The following is a 17,285-nucleotide window of genomic DNA, read 5'->3' as shown; positions in this document are numbered from 1 at the left end:
AGGTTGACCTAAGATACTTTCTCTATATGTAATCTTATTTAACAATTACTTTTAAAAACCTAAAATCACAATAAATTCATTATTTGGCTTAACCACTTTGTTAATTTTTTGAAAAGATAACATTAGATGTAATACTTGGGTTATAATGACATTCAGGACAAAGAGACAAGCCAAAGCAATGAGAAAATTGTGGAAAAGTAAGATATCACCCACGAATATAAATAGCCAGTAATTAAATAGCTGTAGTTAGAAAAATCATATACTTGTTTTATAACTCTAGGTGGCAGCAGTGGAACAAAATAGAGAAAAATAAATGATTATGATTATACTTGCTCACTGTTAATACAAAATCCATTAATTAAATACTGCTGATGGTGTTTCTTGACACAATGTTACTTTTATACTCTAGATGGCAGCAGCATCACAAAATACAGAAAAATAAGATTCATTGTATTCACGCTGTGTCCAAATAGGCAGCCCCTTCAAGTTTTTGGATGTTAAAGTTGGAGAGGTCGAAATGCAACTTCCTGTAGGCACTTTTCCACCACAAAAGAAGAAAAAAACCTAACAGTGATTGTTAAATATCATGTATAATTAGAGGTAGATCACTTCTGAAGTAAGGCTACATTTTACCAGTCTTAGAACATTCTGGGTTTTACTAATGGGGAACTGAAGTGCAGAAAACATAAATGACAGCACCTCTCCAGCTGGGTGTAGTATACTGATCCTTAAAAATCTGTGCCTGTGCATACCTGCCATGGATCTTGCTTTTGTGTGTTAGGAGAACTACAGCTTTTGCAAGAGAAGGCAGTAACAGTAACCATATCGTGTATTCAGTCTTTAAATTATAAGTTTTTGCATATGTCAGTTCAGAAGGACTTCATATGCATAAGTCTGGTCAAAAGACTTTGAGGGGAAAAGAAGGCATTTGCTTTAGATTATACAAAGTTTTGGTAAAACTCATTTTGAATATTGTGTGAATAGAAAGCACCATAGGTGCCAGCTCAGCAGAAGGCTGATCTGGAGGTAGAAGTAGGAGGGACTGGAGGTGGAACCACAAAACCTCAGCTCCCCTGCTTTTTCCTCTCCTGATGGAGACAAGGTCCCAACTAGATGAAAAGCTCAAGCAGTCCAGGAATACCTTCATATTCAAATCACTACCTGCCAGGTAAGGTTACATAAAATTCTACAGAGAATTATTTAAGTATAGCAGATTGTTCAGACCATTGCAGGTGTCTACCCTGTGTAATTTTACTGTTGTGGTCAAAAGAGCAAGTATCCACCAGAAACTGCGTGATAGGCAGTGTAATGCATCACCAAGTGTAAACGCTGAATATTAAGGGAAATCCAGTATCTGAAGAGATTCTCTTCAATATGGGGAGAAAAAAGAATGGAGTTTACTGCTGACATAGAGGATGCACTTAAGGAAAATGCAGTACTCACTTTCTCCAGCTGGCTGGTGTATTATCCTCAGTCTTGGAGGTTTCTTGAGGGTTAAGAAGGTTATCGCCTGGTCCAGTTTTAATTGTGTTAGGAGCACGTTTTGTCAGACACAGATTATGACGCAGTGCCATGTTAGGGTCACACTATGGAGGTGACTCCTTTGACATATTTTGGGAGTGTGCCTTGTTCAAAGGTACAAATCTGCATGCTGAGTGAGACGACTGACTGGGATCTCTCTTAGTATGATCTATGAGTAGGACTATGTGAGAGACCCAAACACTAACTGGGGGCCCATCAGGTTTTTCCTTGACCACTTAATATTCCCTCAATATGGAAAAGGTTCTTGGGCTGTGCTGCTTATTGAAAAAAAAATGGATTTTTAATTAAATTATTATTTTGTTTTAAAAATTATTGCATCTCTCTAGGAAAAAAAAGATAACAACAGAAAACTAAAATTGAGCTGGTATCACCAGTATTAAGCTAAAGTGAAAGTTAAGGCAAGTCCACTTACTGAATGAATACTCATGGAAGTATTTTGTTATAAATAGATGTTTGTTAGCTATTGATATATCGGATTGGAATTAAATCATGAAATTAATTAAATCATCAGATCATCAGTTCCACAGACTGACTGTAAGCTCTAAATAATTCATTATGAGCTCTTTGATTATAAACCCTAAACAATTTCATCTGCTGAATCTGTAACTCAGAAGTGGTTATTTTGATAGGGAAATGAAAAAAAAAACCTTTAGCACCTGAACAAAACTTTCTGACAAAGATATGAAGGTCTTCTTTCATTTCAGTTCCTCTGTGGTGGCCAATATCTTCTTTTCCTCAAAAGTACACTTATCCAACTATTGTTTCAGACTACTTAAAACTGTTATAAAATTTTCTGGCACTTTTCCCAGATCAACTACAGTTGCTTATAATGAACGGGCCTAACTGCATTTTCAAATCCTAAAACTAAATTAAAAATATTTTGGATGTCTCTCACCAAGGAAAAACAAGGATTAAAGTAGGTAAAGGAAAAAGCAAATATTGACGATTACAAAAAATTTGCAACTTTTCTGTCCTCTGTTCTTATAGTCTTTTAGAAGAAGAGGTGAAGTAATCCCAGAACCCAGTGGTGGTGCTGGTACTGTGCTTCTCACTACAGGCTTTCTTCACAACCCGGAAAGAAGCCCATGCAATGGGCTGCACAGACTGCTCTGAAGCTTTGCAATTAGATGTGCTGAAGTTTCTATTTTCTGGTGAATACCAGGTGCCACTTGGACTGTGAAGCATGCTACAAGCTTTATGTCTTCGGCGGTCCTATGTAACTTCATGGTTGCAAGCCAGTGATGTGTATGAGATCAGAGTTTTCTGAGGATTAGACATTAGGTACAAGTACCTGCCGAGGGGGGTGTTCCAAGGAGATAGTGATTCCATGGAAATAGTATTTTTTCCCATTAAAATGAGATTCCCGTTGAACTTAACACTGTGGCATTAATTTTGCAAGATGTGTATGTCCGCATTCGCTTTTTTACTCCCTCCATGCTGTAGCCAGATTCACAAAGCTGCTTTACTGGTGGGATGAAAAAGCACAGTGAAAGTAAGGGCGTTGTATCCTTCACCTGGGTAACATCTCTCTGTTCCTTCTCTGCTTTGAATAGATTATTTTAAGGCTTGGACAACTCTTGATAGTAGAGATCCCATTAGCTGGTGCCAGCTAATGTTGCTGATGGGATGAGGGCAAGGACTGCTGCTGCCTTCTCCATAGTAATATTAATATATATAGTAATAGTAGCAGTGTTATTTTCTGCCCGCCATTTAATTTGTCAGCTGAATAGCAGCTATATACTGCACGAGACTAATCAGCAGGGTTCATCGTTTTGTTTATTTCCTCTTTATAGCAATGACTTTGAATATTTCTTTACAGGGGAGTTCCTGTGCCTGAGACTGTAATAGACTAACCTACTGTTTAGTTGTATGGAGAAAGTTGTATGAAGACATGTTCTAGAAAGAATATCTTGAAGTGGAGTAATGCAGGAAGAGGAATGATACAAGAAGGCTATAGAATGTCTGTTTTCTTTGGAGAGGAAAAAAATGCATTAAGACAAACATTTTCTGCATGTGCATGACTACCCGGCTCACTGATACAATGCCACTTCATTGAAGTGGTCCTCTCAGCCTGTGAGGTACCATCATTAGCCAGAGAGACATAAATTACTCCTTGCTTTGTGAATTACTATAATGATCAAGCATAGAGGTGTCTTAATTTACTGAAATGAGGCAATGACTGAAGATGCTGAAAAGCACCAGCTGAGGTTGTCACAGAATCCTTACAGCAGAACCTGGCTTCTTTGAAGTGTTCTCCAGCACTTTTTAAATTCTTTTTTTTCTTATGCTTTGTTGATAGTTCCTGTGATTTTTAACACACAGGCACCCCCATTCACAGTCTCACACTGTGTAACCATAAATCCTAAAGAAACGGATTCACCAGCACCTCAATCTCCTCTGGTGGACATTCTCTAATGTTAGTGTCTTGGAAATACCACTAAGAGCAGGGGAATTCTTCAACTAATATGTGATTAATAAAGAGATGTTTGCTTAATAGCATGTGAAGGTTATGTAGTGAGGAGGACTTTTGTGCAGGTAATCTAAACTGGTCCCTGGTATAGATGATTATGACAGGATCTTTCATTAGAAGTCCATGAAATAAAAGCTACTCAAATAAAATTATAAATCATTGTATCAGAAAGAGAAAGTACCATTTGGGTGAAAGCACTGTGCTGAAAAAAATAATCAGCATAAAGTTTCTGATAGAGCTGTTCTGCCCATTTGAAGTCTCCTTCACCTGCTTTTTGCTGTTGTGTGATAATGCAAAGCCGAGATGTGCAGCCTTGGTAGCTGTGAGTTGGATCTCTGCTTTACAAAGCCCTGTAACCTTACCCCCTCCTCCCGTCTACAGCTGCAGTCTGTGTCCCCTCTCCCAGCAAGCAGCTGTCATCCTCTTTCATACAGCAGTCAAAGCCACCTTCACTGCCTCATCAGGCAGGAGCTCTCCTGCCCTCTCTAACCTGCTCAGGCAGGCTTCAACCTCTGCACACTGGCACAGACAGCAGCACCTTGCTCATCTCCTCAACAGTTTACCATCACCTCCACTGTGTCAGCAACAATACTCTTCTCCTCTTCACTCATCAGTCAGCTTTCAATTCCACTGGAAGTCCCTGCTACTAGATCTCATTTACTGTATCCATAGAAGGCTGCTGCAGAAGGGAGGAGGAAGGTCCAAAAGGTCTGGGCAGGGAAGAGGAAAGGCTGGAGCTAGGATGGAAATACGTTATGGGCCAATTCTAGCATCAGAGCTGTCTGCTATACCACAATGGACTAGTGTTTTCACATATTAAGAATGAAGTTGACCTTCTCCAGCTACAGGTCAGATGTACCCTGACTGAGATGATGATCTTCTTCAGTCCATGTTCTGCTAAGCTTCACAGCTTGGGTTCAGCATTAATGAACATCATGGTTTCCACTTAGCAGATTTTTAAATGCCTTTTTAAAAAAACCCCTCTCCTCTCAATGCACACAGACAGCACTGAGTCACTCCAAATCTCAGAAAATTCAGGAGATCTTACACTGATGTAAACATAAAAAATTTCATTGCTTGTTTAGTAACCAAGCTTGAGCAGTATATTTTGAACCGAAGAGCTCAAACCTAGAAGAAAAAAATCTCAGCATTTCATACTGAAAGCAACTGTTATCTCTGAGGCACGAACAAGCTGCACCAATAACGTTCTCAGCTGAGCACGCAGATTCTTAGTTTGGTTTTGCTGATAACTAAAAATTAACAATTCAGCATAAGTCTTAATATAGACGCCTCTCTGTCTGGCACCTGCAAGACCTTCCTCCAGTACTTTCTCTCTCTTGATGCGGTAAACATCAGTATTAGCAATGACTGATTCAGCAACATACACCTTGAACTTTGGAATAGTGACTTGGCACCTGAGCCCAATACTCCCTTACAGCTTACCAAGTCTTCTCTTAAAAGGTAACACGTCAGAATGTCACCAGACTGTATTACCAGACTACTCAGAAAATGGAGAGTATCAAAGTAAGATTCGGTATTTGTTTTATGATATTATTTCTATTCTGATAAGGGGATAGGCAGAGATATGGGTTTTTCATAAACAAGTTAACCCTTTCTTTATGTTCAGTCTTATCTACTGCCCTCTAACTGCATTTTACTCCAGCTAATTTTTCCAGACCCAAGCAGGTGAGAGAGTGAGACAGCAATTTTTCTACTTTTTTGTCCTGTTAACAGTATTGTTTACTAAGTTTCATGTAATTACGTGTGTACAAATGTATTGAATGAAGCTGGATAGGTAAGTTGAAATTTGAAAGGCAGAGGTCTTGACTGACTGGAAATGAAAGCCTAAAATATTATGTATGTACAACATGATGAAACACTGGAAACACAAGCTCTAACTACAGTTTCAACTCCAGGGTTATGGTGTCAGGTCTTGGGCTGCAGGTTTTCCAAACCCAGTGGTACAAAAAATATATCTTTTGCTTTTAAACTGATTGAATTTTGTGCAGAAACATTAACAGACAGTGGTAATACATCTACTCTGCAAAGAAGAATATGTAGAAAATCAAGTATGATATGTAATCTCATTATCAAAGAGAAGCCAAAGCTTTGATGTCAACAGGAGTCCTTCTGTGGACTTTGATATAGAATTAATTTCTGTAATCTTAATTATTTTTCCTCCATCTTAATATTTTTTATTGCACCATGAAATAGTGTTTTCCTAAGAGAGAGCAAACAATTTGGGGATTTTTTTCTTTTTTTTTTTAATTTGGTTTTGGGTTTAGTGGAAGTATTTGTTGTTAGTTGAGCTGCTGAGAAAAAAGTGAAATGCCTCTGTCCAGAGGGCCAGTAGAGGATGTAAGTGTCTTGTAAGAGAGATGTAGGTGGCATATTGGCCTTATGATGGATGCACAGGAATGAAGAGTGATAATTCATTCAAAATCCCTGGTTGTAATATTTTGATGTATTATGACAATATAATCTTGTGTGTTAATAACAGATTATAATATGTATATTTATAGGGCAGTATTTAGCCAGATGAGATTTGCTTATGTAAATTCTACTACCTGTGTTTGAAACTGATAGTAGCTGTTACTTAATAGTGCTCAAAAAAAGACATGCTGTAGCTTCAGACTTACGTGGGATTGTGGGTTTGGAGGACTCTATGCATGGTTATTTGTTTCCTCCTCACTCTTTAGTGAGGATTCCTAGAAAAACAGATTCCATCCAAGAACTCTAGCGTTCTTCTAATTTGGTGATACTAATTTCATTTAGTTCTGCACCCTTTTCACAGACTCAATTTAATGCGCCATTTTCCTCTGTCACACAGAACAGGGATGAGCGAGGAAGAACCACAACTTTTCTGAAAACAGAAAGAAATGCTTTATTATACGAAGCTTAAACAGAAAAGCAAAAGTGACAGGATTTCCATACAGCTGAAAGATTATCTTCTTTAAATGTGTAACTCGTTTGCTCTTTATGGATAGATTGTTAGACTGTATGTTCAGCTCTCTCAAGAGGCATTTAGACTTCAAATACAGTAATAAATTAATTTGCAAGATAGAGACAATAATGAAAGATTTGATTTCAAACCACTGACATGAAACTTTTGTGGAATTTTCAAACATTAAAAAGCATAAATGACAGCCTTATTTACTTGCGTAAATGAACCCACCAATGAAGTAAAATACAAGATTGACAGCATAAGGAAGAGAAGCTCCCTTTTTTTATCTACAAAGAGATGTGACTTACAACAGTGTTATTGCTAGCTTTCTTCCACGTCACTTGGCCACCCACTCCCCTATGGGGCCAGTCACAACAAAGTGAGGGCAGATTAGAGATCGTGTGTATGCAGTCCTTGCTTTTTCTTAGATAACTTGGGTTACTCTTGGCAACAAGGAGGTGACGCGTTGACGCCCCTCATCTAAGAAAGGAAACCATTCGTTTACTCAGAGGCCAGTACAAAGCTACCAGATGGGAACAGTTTTCTGTCACTATCTATCAAGGCTGGAGCACAGCTATCCAGCCTTCTGTGACATCAATTTTATGCTGAGAGCACAGCAGTCTCAAAAAACACTGAAAAGCCATTTACTTGTAAAGTATAAGAAACATCTGTCAGGGGCTAAAAGTGTTAAAGAAATACTTAACCGTACATTGAGTTGGCAGATTCTTAGGCTCAGGTTACAGGAAAAACATTAGCAGTGAAAGTCCACAAGATTTATCCTAATTTATCAGATTACTTCCTCAGAAACTCTCCTTTTGAACTGCTCTTCAACAGAAGAACAAATGTGTAGACTTCAATGCTTAATAAAGCTAAAAGCTTCTCCCTGGGGTAATTGAAATTTTTCTATCAAAGGGTAGATAGACCTGGTTGCAGCTGCAACAAAGAAGAAACATATAAAGCCAAGTGGAAAGCAGTTAGACAGCATTGGTGGTGTAGGACCATTGAACATGGTCTTGCTAATTGGAATCTATAGCACAGGACATTCAACTACATGCTGGGCAAATGACCCTGAAAGTTTCAAGTCTATCTAGTATAAAAAAAAGTTCAGATGTAAAAATAATCATACGAATGATGGATTCTGTATCCTTGAATGGGCATAACCAACCAGAGATCTGGGTAACTGGCAAATTTCTTTTTTAAATAAGGCCCTTTGAGTCCCATATATGCATCTACTTTCACAAGCATTTCAAAACCTGTCTTCTAATAATTTCACACAGAGCTTTCAGAGAAGCAATGTTCAAAAGAATGAAAGTAATGAAACACAGCAAAGTTTTACATTTTTATTTCTGTACTTTGGGAAAATTCCTATTGAAGACAGAAGGCAGTTCAAATTGGAATTGCTTTACTGCCAACAAAAATGTGTGACTCTTGATCTAATGAAAAATTAGAGAGATTGAAAAGCAGAAGTAGACTTAGGAAGGATTTCAGTTACAGCAGGATGCAGCCCTTATTGCATTTGTAGTTCAAACTGTGATCTCTAAGGAGACCTAAATTGCTCCAGAGTGTGGAATTTAGGGTATTTGAGACTTTATTTTCTCAGAGAAACAAGTATGGGTAGCTAAGATCTCAGGCTTTATTGTCATGCATTTAGAAAACATACTTTATTTTAATTTAAAATAAACTGTCATTTAATTATGAAAATGTTCTATTCTTAAAACATTTGTCATGTGAATTAAAAGTTGTTTGAAATGGTTCCGTAAAGTGGAACTTGTGAATCTTTTCAAAGTTTCCAGTCCTGCAAACTGATTTGGATAAGCATACTTTTATTTTATACAGAAAAAGCTGTTATATTTGTGATTGTTATCAGTTTGCAAGGATTCACTGGCTCGAAATCTAAACTGTCGTTCTCAGACACACTGCAGCTTTGTGAGCACTAAAGTATTTCTGGGAAGTGAAACAGCTTCAAGAGAAAAAGCGGGAATTATATCTATACTTCACAATGTCCTAACATACAAGGATGTCAGAACAAGCTACCTGGGGCACTGGAAACACTTTGCCCATGCTTGTTTGGCATTCCACGGAGGCTAAGTACCCTACTGAAAGGCAGGGTATCATCTTAGCTTGGGTGCAACGCTATGTTACGTGGCTATATTGCTTCCCATGCAAATACTACTTCATTCAGAGCTTAGTCCAGAATCTTGACATGATGCAACGTTGACTGTGTGGTACAGACATGCTCACACAGCTCAGACAGTAAAACAGCTGTAATCAAATTCCTGCTCCAAGTCGGCAAGCAATAGATTTGAACGTAGATTTCCCAAATACCAGTAAACATTATGATAGATATGAATTAGTCTTTTGGGTTTACATTGTTGACGTCTTCTACCATCTCTTCTTCCCTTTTTTTTAGTGAGAAAAAGCATGTGAATGTCAGAGGTGACAATCATGTATTTTCATGTATTCCCTAGAACTGTTCTTTCTCTCTTGCCTTTCCTCATTTACCACCCATTTTATCTCTCTTGCCTTTCCTCATTTACCACCCATTTTATCTGTCTTCCTCTCTTACCTCATCTTTTTCATTCATCAAACTTTTCTTTCTTTCTTCATCAAAACCTAAATTTTGAAGCTTTCTTTCTCTGTTGTTTGAACCTTTATTTCCTCTGCTGTTCTTTTCTTGCTGTTCTTGACTTCTCTTTTTATCTTTTGTCTCCTCCTTGTTCCTATTTCTTTTCTTGCATATTTCATCTGTTCGCATTAATCCTCCTCAGCCCCTCCTTTTGATGGCTCTTTAATGTATTTGGTTTCTGACAATTAGCCACTTCTTCCCCACCGTCTAAAGCAGCATTTTAAATGTTGAGCAGAGGACCTCCTTTCTGAAGTACCAATTCAGCCCAGCAGGAAAAGTCCAGGGCTGGAGGTATAACTCCATGGAGCCAGGCCAGAACAAGCAGGCATGTACAGTTGTGGAAAGAGCAGGTTAAAGCACCCTCAGTTTTCAGGGCTCAGATGATGAGTCTTGTGGCAACAAATCACTGGTGAAATCAGGAACTGCAGTGTCTAATATGCCAGACAACCTACAGCATTTGGTATCAGGGTGTCAAACAACTGAGAAAAAGGAAGTGGAAGTATGCCAAAGACATGACGTCCTGAGCACTCATGCAATAATATTATTGATTAGATCACAAGGATGGTCAGTTTTGTTGTATTTATCAGAACTGTCTACTTTATCACCAAAGTAGCTTCCTGAGTTCCCTTTTTTGTCTCAACAGATAGGCAGTCTGGGAAAATACTGTGCTATTAATGGAACGGTATTTTTAGAAAGATGGAAAAAAGAAAAAGGCAAGAGTCCAGATTTTATCCCACCCTCTTCAATGGCATTTGTGATACAACTGGAGCACATGTAGCAGAGGAAGGTCATCTCAGTTAAAAGAGCAATCACAAAAGCCACAGAAAACATATTTTAACTTCTTAATAACTCATTTCACCAAAATACTATCTGTCCCATACTGCCTCATTGTATCTAACAGTAGAGCAGGGTTTCCGGTAATGTATATTTATGTAGTATCAATTACTAGCTATGTCCTGCAAACATCAAAATGTGCATGTTTAATCCCTTATTCTGAGTATTATTATTTAACTTCTTAAAGTCAGCACCTATGACTAAAGTAATAGAAAAAGTTCCCCTGATTTTTTGAGGGAGTTGAATACAATCCATTTTGAGAGAACAATTGATGTTGAGATCCTGACATTGACATATCAACATTCTTAGTACTTTGCCTGTGAAACGCTTATCTTTGCTCCTAGGGCACTGGGACTCAGTATTTATCTGCCGTTTCTTTATATATATATATACACACACATATATATAATAACAATACCTACAACAAATATATAGATATGTATTTATATATAATATAACTGTTGTTCTACAGGTGGGACTTTTCAGAGGAATCTGAAAATATCTATACTCAGAATGTTTTACATTATTGTTCTGCCAACAAATTAACAGAAAACTTTCTTCTCATCTCTTTTTCTTTTCTGGAAGAGCACAGATTAAGCCAACTATTTAAAGTCATTCTTATATCCCTTCCATTCAGATACTAAATAAAGTACCTACCTAAGTACTTTGCTGTATTGGGGCCTTCAAAAAGTAAAGTGTGGCAAGACAGAAACCTGCTTTTGGAACTCTCGAGAGCAGAGTACCTTGAGCTGACAACCAATCTCTTCTTGAAATGGACTGCTTTGTGCTTTAGATTACATCAGGTAATCCTATAGGAACAGAAATAGCTTTTCAGTTTGTTTGCTTACAGTTTCACAGAGATGCATTGCTAACTTCTTCCTACCTGTGAGTTCCCTCCTCGCTGTTCCATACTGCATTTCTTCATTTGGATTGATGTGCATCCCTCTGCTACTCCAGATACACCTTTGTTTAAGTGCTACTGTTTTGGTTTTTGATGTCCTGTGGCACTAAATTCCTGTACCTCAGATCATGTATTTATGATAGCAACATGCCCACTGCCCACTGTCTCTTGCAAATCTTGCTCAGGACTTCATTGCCTTTTTCTTAGAGTAGGTCCTGACTTTAAGAAATTAAATACTAATACGCAGAACCAGGGATTAAACATGCACATTTTGATGTCTGCAAGAAGTAGCTAGTAATTCATATCCCATAAATCTACATTACCTGAAACCCTGCTCTGGTCCAGTCCAACACTAGAAATGCAGATATCTCTTTACATGACACTGACACTAAGAGTTGGCCCAGGTGTCAAGTCACAACAAAGGTAGTCTAGGCTTGTCTGAGGATCAAACAAGGACCAAAACTGGATCAGCAATAGAGAAAAAATAACACTTTCCTTTCCTGGTTTGCATTGAAAGTATTCAGAAGACAGAAATTATTCATTTGGATTTGTGTGGGTAACAACAGTGATAGGAAGGGTATAACTCTTAACACTTGGAGATGAGAACTTCTAGACTTGGATATCTATAGCTAATACTGTGACAGGCCTTTCCACATCATTACTTCACCATGACTTCACACTGCCACTGAGGTCCCTCTCTGGTGCTCAGTGCATTTCACTTCCTGGTTTGGAACAAAGTCAAGCACAAGCCAGGTTATTTTTGATCAGCTGCATCCACACTAGCATTCCAAAGAGGCAGATGTAAAGTGATAATGACAATTACCAAACCAAGCCAACCCCATGAAAAGTTGCGTTGTGAATGGATGAGCTTCAGACCATTGCATAAAGTCCATTAAACAGCAGTGTTCTCATTTAAGTTCATTAAAATTTCAGGGAAATGATTTTGCAGTTTCTTTGCATTGTGCCAGCTTACAGCAGGCATGGTCTACTGCTTCTCTTTGCTTTTAGAATGACATCAAACTTTTAGTTTTATTTTGCTTGCTTTCCTGTGCTGCTACTGACAAAAACAGGAAGACCAGCCAAGCAATGGTAAGCCAGAAGTTCATCCAGTGTGAAAAAACAAGCTTCATATGTTGTCATTCAATGTGAAATTACTTTCACATAGTAGGCTGTTGCCTAGATGTATATTTTTCTTTGCTGAGCACGCACATTATCTTGTGGACTTTGAACAAATGAAACCTGAATCATATTACTCATCATTACTTCAGCATAAATACAGACTGTAGTCAAAACCAATTTTCTTTTAATATTGGTTCTTGACATCTTCTTTATATAATTTAATTAGCTCAGTGACTTTTTCTTTTTTAGACTGCAGTAACAGCGAGGTAGAATATAATAGTAAACACCTACTGCATTCTGTGATTAACACTTTTTATCCTACTAAATATAGGGGGATGTTTAACCCTATAACTGTGAAACATTTTAAGTTCATTGTGTCTAGACAAAGACAGATAAATGTGAGTGCTATCAGCTGTAATACACACAAAATAAATCAGTTCTAAAGATTTTTCCCTTTCAAGATAGGTGTAAATAACTATGAATGTTTATTTGCAATTATAGGAATGCTTATCATTTCTTCTTTCTCTGATTTCCATGCCAGACAGAGGGTTTTAAACTGCACTGCACAAAAATGTTTTTACATACACTCACTTAGCAACACCTTTTGTGGATCCTATTTTCAGAAGCGGTGTCTGTTTACAGTACTTGCAGATGTATCTGGGTATAGCACACTCAGTTCAGCTAACCTCCAGACAAATATTCATTCATTTGTAAAGGTCAGGAATGCATTTGTAAAAGGCTGCTGAAAATTGGTAGAGATTCTTCTTCATCTCAATATTCAAATAGTGCAAAAATCACAGTGAAGGACAAAATAAAACAAAACACAAGATTTTCTTTAGGAGTTTTCTTTCCTTTTTTACAGCAAACCACTGGCCCTTTATACAGTGGCAGCCCAACACGGCGACCTGTATAGAGACCTTAATACCAGTTTTGTGCCACAGAATATTAGATTCCCCACTCTACTTGCACAAGTCTATTGGAGCTGATTTTACGTGTCTCACACACTTCCTTCTGCTACCCAAGTACAATATGTGGAATAAAGAAAACGTACACGTAAATGAGTAAACCCTCCACACTTGGAAGCATGCAATTTTTCAAAAGAACGTCTCCAAGACTTTGTCTGAGTTGCAATGTAGTTTTGTCATTTGGTAAGACATGAGGCCAATATGACCTTGTTTCATAATACCCTTCAAATATTAATCTGTGTTATTGTGTCCACTGAGATTAGGGATGCACAGTAATTTACAGAGAGTCTAAGTGCGGCCACTTGCCTCAGCTTCTGCTAAGGCTGGAAATCTCTGGATGGATATCTCTCATAGGTATCAGCCTCCTGCCAAAATTTCAGAACGCGCAACTGAACCAAAGAGGTTTTTACACACTTAATGGCAAAGCTAGATTAATATTTTATCATTATTTTGCTAAGTGTCAGCATTTCCCTTCACTGAATGGAATGTAAGACCCAGGTTATTACACTTTGCGTTTGTAAGTAAAGGCACAAGTCTGAATTTAGTTGACCTTGATTTTTGCCTAATTATTTTTTATAAAATGTGCCAAGAAAGTATGCTTCTGGGTTTTTATTTTACTGAAGGGTAGGGAATATGTTCTGTAAAACACAGCAATACCCCTTGTTTTGGTATCAGCAAAGGCACTAAAGTGAATTGGCAGAGAAGTAACTGATTAGTTTAAAACTACAAAAATTTTTCAAAAATAAACTATCAGCCTACTGGTAGTTTAAGAGCGCTATCGATTTGTGCATGTTTTTGTAACTAAATATAACCTTAGTTAAAAAGATCGCTATTCTGAGGAGTTATGTTGTTGATTTCATAGTTGTCTCACTCTTGCCTGCATGGCTGAAAATGGCTAAAATTTGTCTGCTTTTGGGTAAGATGAACATTTAACAGAGTCTTCAGTTACACAGATGATAAGATTTCCATTAATTCATTTTTGTATGAACTAGAGCATATCCAATCTTGATTTTAAAATTGCTAGTGATAGGAATCTAGAGAAGCCTTTGTAATTTTTTCCCTTACCTGGGTACTTGCAGATTGTGACCAAAAATCATTCTTTCAAAATATTAAAATTCTGCTATGATACTATTTCACTGTGAGTTACATTTTCAATCCTTGTTTTTGTGGCTTTTTCCTGAACCCGCTCCAGTTTGTCCACATACTTCCTGAACGTTAGACAACGGCATTTGGAAGGATGGGGGTGGGGGCTGGTTGTTTATTTGTTGGAATCAATACTTTCAAGGTCTCCTATCTTGAAAATATGGTTTACATTGCTCATGATATATCACCATCATAAATGCTTTTTCCATCCTAGAAGTAGGCAGGCTTTATTAATTTTCATTATTTCATTCTGAAAGGCTCTTCCAGAAACTTCCTCAACTTCCCATTTTAAACTCTAATTTCCAGACTAAATTTATTAATGGTCAGCCTATATCTATTTGGAAGTCTTTTTGTTAGTCTTGTTTTCTGTCTTTAATAGCCTTAGTCTCTCATTGATCATTATCCCCTCTGTGTGCCTTGATGTATTTGAAGACAACAATCCTAATCCTTCAGTGTTTAATCCTTCACCGTCTATTTTGCTCACTTAAATAAGCAAACCCTTTTTCTGCTCTTTCCAACCAATGGCCCCAAGGATAGAGAATCCTGCTATTTTTTGCTTACTGTCCTTTTTGCATTATGAAGCTTGCTCTCCCTCCTGCCCTGCCGACCAGTTTCAACAGAGGACAGACAGTGGTTCAACTAGACTTACCCACAGCATCTCCCTGACCAGAACTGCTCTATGAAATGTAGGTGGCAGTTTCACTGTGGATGTTGCAAAAATGAAAACAAAAAAATAATCACCTTACACAGTCTTGTGAAAAAAGTTGTAAGTAGCTACTATCAGAAGACGACTCTTGAGTTCCTGAAGCTGACTAGATAAAAGATCCTCCCTTTTCTTATTTAATTAAATACTTAATTTAATTTAGTAGTTACTTGTAATTTACATTAAGTGGAAACTAAACTTAGAATAGATTCATCCTCACCGATCTGGCTGACGTGCTGCAAACTATTATGGCCCACAACCTAATAATAACCCTCTTCTACCCCCATTTTCACCTAGGTATAACAATCTGCCTCAATATTAATCTGTAAACAACCCTGTCACTTTAGCTACTATCATGTGCACACTTCCAGAAAAACAAATTTTATCAGGCAAATTCAGATGCAGATTGCATTAGCTCAAGCTGGTTCTCCTTATCATTATTGACCAGAACTGTCCCCCGTTTTGCAAATGTGGACACCCAGGCACCTCACATAGTTCTGAAGTATTTTTTTTTAATCTGTGTCCTGTTTTCACTCCTAAGGACAGCAGCGAATGCATAGTTTGGCTTTGCTTTTTTTTTTTAAACTCCAAAAACCTTTTTTTAGCAGTTGACATTGAGAGTCTGTGTCTTGGAAGCTGAATAGATGAACCTCAGGCTATTCAGTCTTGGGGCAATGAAAACTTTTGGCACAGAATTTTTGTAGCACAACTGTTTGCTTCATATTACCAGGTTTCGTATTTTATCCTGGAAAGACCTGAGTGCCCTCTGCCAATAGGAAAGGGGGCACCTACCATTTTGCATGAAGGGCTCTCTTACCTATGCATGGCCTAGGCACCATTGCCAGAATAAATTGTGGGTCATTTCTGAAGATTTAAACAGTATTTAAAGTTACCCTCCAACATTCCTGTGGAATAAATATTATGTAAGAATGAGAATTTTCATGCACACAGCATGGGAAAAGAGTAGATAATTGCTTTTTTTCTAAACACTACCTCATAGCCAAAGATATGAGTTATTGAGTGGAAAAAACACAGTGTTCTCTGGAACAAACAGAGCCTATTGGGGTTTTTTTCCAATTAATTTGTGTCTCATTTCCCTTCATGCTTCACCACAATGACTCAAGGCTCTACTGTCCACAGAGCCTGTAACTTCGGCTCCACCTATGATCTTCAGTTCTTCCCCAACAGAACCCTCCCAGCTCATCCCCATACGCTCAAATTACTCACTAAACAACACAAGCACAGACTATAAATGGTCAAAGGGTTGCACGCTAACCACCTGGCACCTGCGGGGGGGTTAGCCGGCAGCCCATAAGCTAAGCGGATGATGTTGAACCTGTATCTTTCCTTCAGTTGTGGCACACTGGAGCCTCCTTACCCAGCAGTCAGCTTTCTCAAAACTTTTAGGCCTGTATTATCTGAAATCCTCACCCCTTTGACAGACATGGTTAAAACTGGCAGAAAAGCTAGTTGGAGATTAACATGGAGGAACTAAAAATGAAAACATTTGATGGGTAAAATACCATCATGTACTCCTGTTCATTTGGGGCTGACATCTAACAGGAAAGATCAGCAGGAAGGGCATTTGAAAGTACTGTTATTGATATTTAAAGCTATTGCAAAAAATATATGCATTTGGCAAAGATACAGGCCTTTCATCAAGCTCTGCATGACTAAGCTTATATCAGCACTGAGCTCATAGCAAAACTCAGGTCCGATTGCGTTGTGAGGGTCATCAAATAGCACAGTCATTTTATATTTTTTTTTTCTCTGCAGCAGTACACGGAGGAAGAAACGTCTGTCTGCAACCGGGCATTCTCCACCCTATGTCAGGGTGCCGGGCAGCCTCCCCAGGGGGCCCGGCCCGCGAGGGATCCGCTCGGTGTGTGACCGAGTGCCCATGGCGGGGGTGCTCCCCGCCCCCCAAGCCAGGCCGGGGCACTGGGAAGGACAAAGACAGCCGAGCAATGCCAACATAAAGCAGGGTGCACGGGCGGATGACGGGCACCATCTTGACTGCACAGGGCGGCGAGCCAGG

At 38.4% G+C, this 17,285-nt stretch overlaps 1 long non-coding RNA gene across 1 annotated transcript; it reads left to right on the top strand.

Annotated features, from left to right (window-relative positions):
• Positions 1 to 1,043: 1,043 nt before the first annotated feature.
• LOC140653978 (uncharacterized) lies at positions 1,044 to 4,140 on the top strand. Its single transcript, XR_012043306.1, has 3 exons — positions 1,044 to 1,168; positions 2,530 to 2,823; positions 3,362 to 4,140. It is a non-coding gene; the product is annotated as an uncharacterized lncRNA (long non-coding RNA).
• The last annotated feature ends 13,145 nt before the right edge of the window (positions 4,141 to 17,285 follow it).

The sequence above is a fragment of the Ciconia boyciana genome, chromosome 7, assembly GCF_034638445.1.
Source record: "Ciconia boyciana chromosome 7, ASM3463844v1, whole genome shotgun sequence".
Lineage (NCBI taxonomy): Eukaryota > Metazoa > Chordata > Aves > Ciconiiformes > Ciconiidae > Ciconia > Ciconia boyciana.
This window is presented reverse-complemented; position numbering and strand designations above follow the sequence as displayed.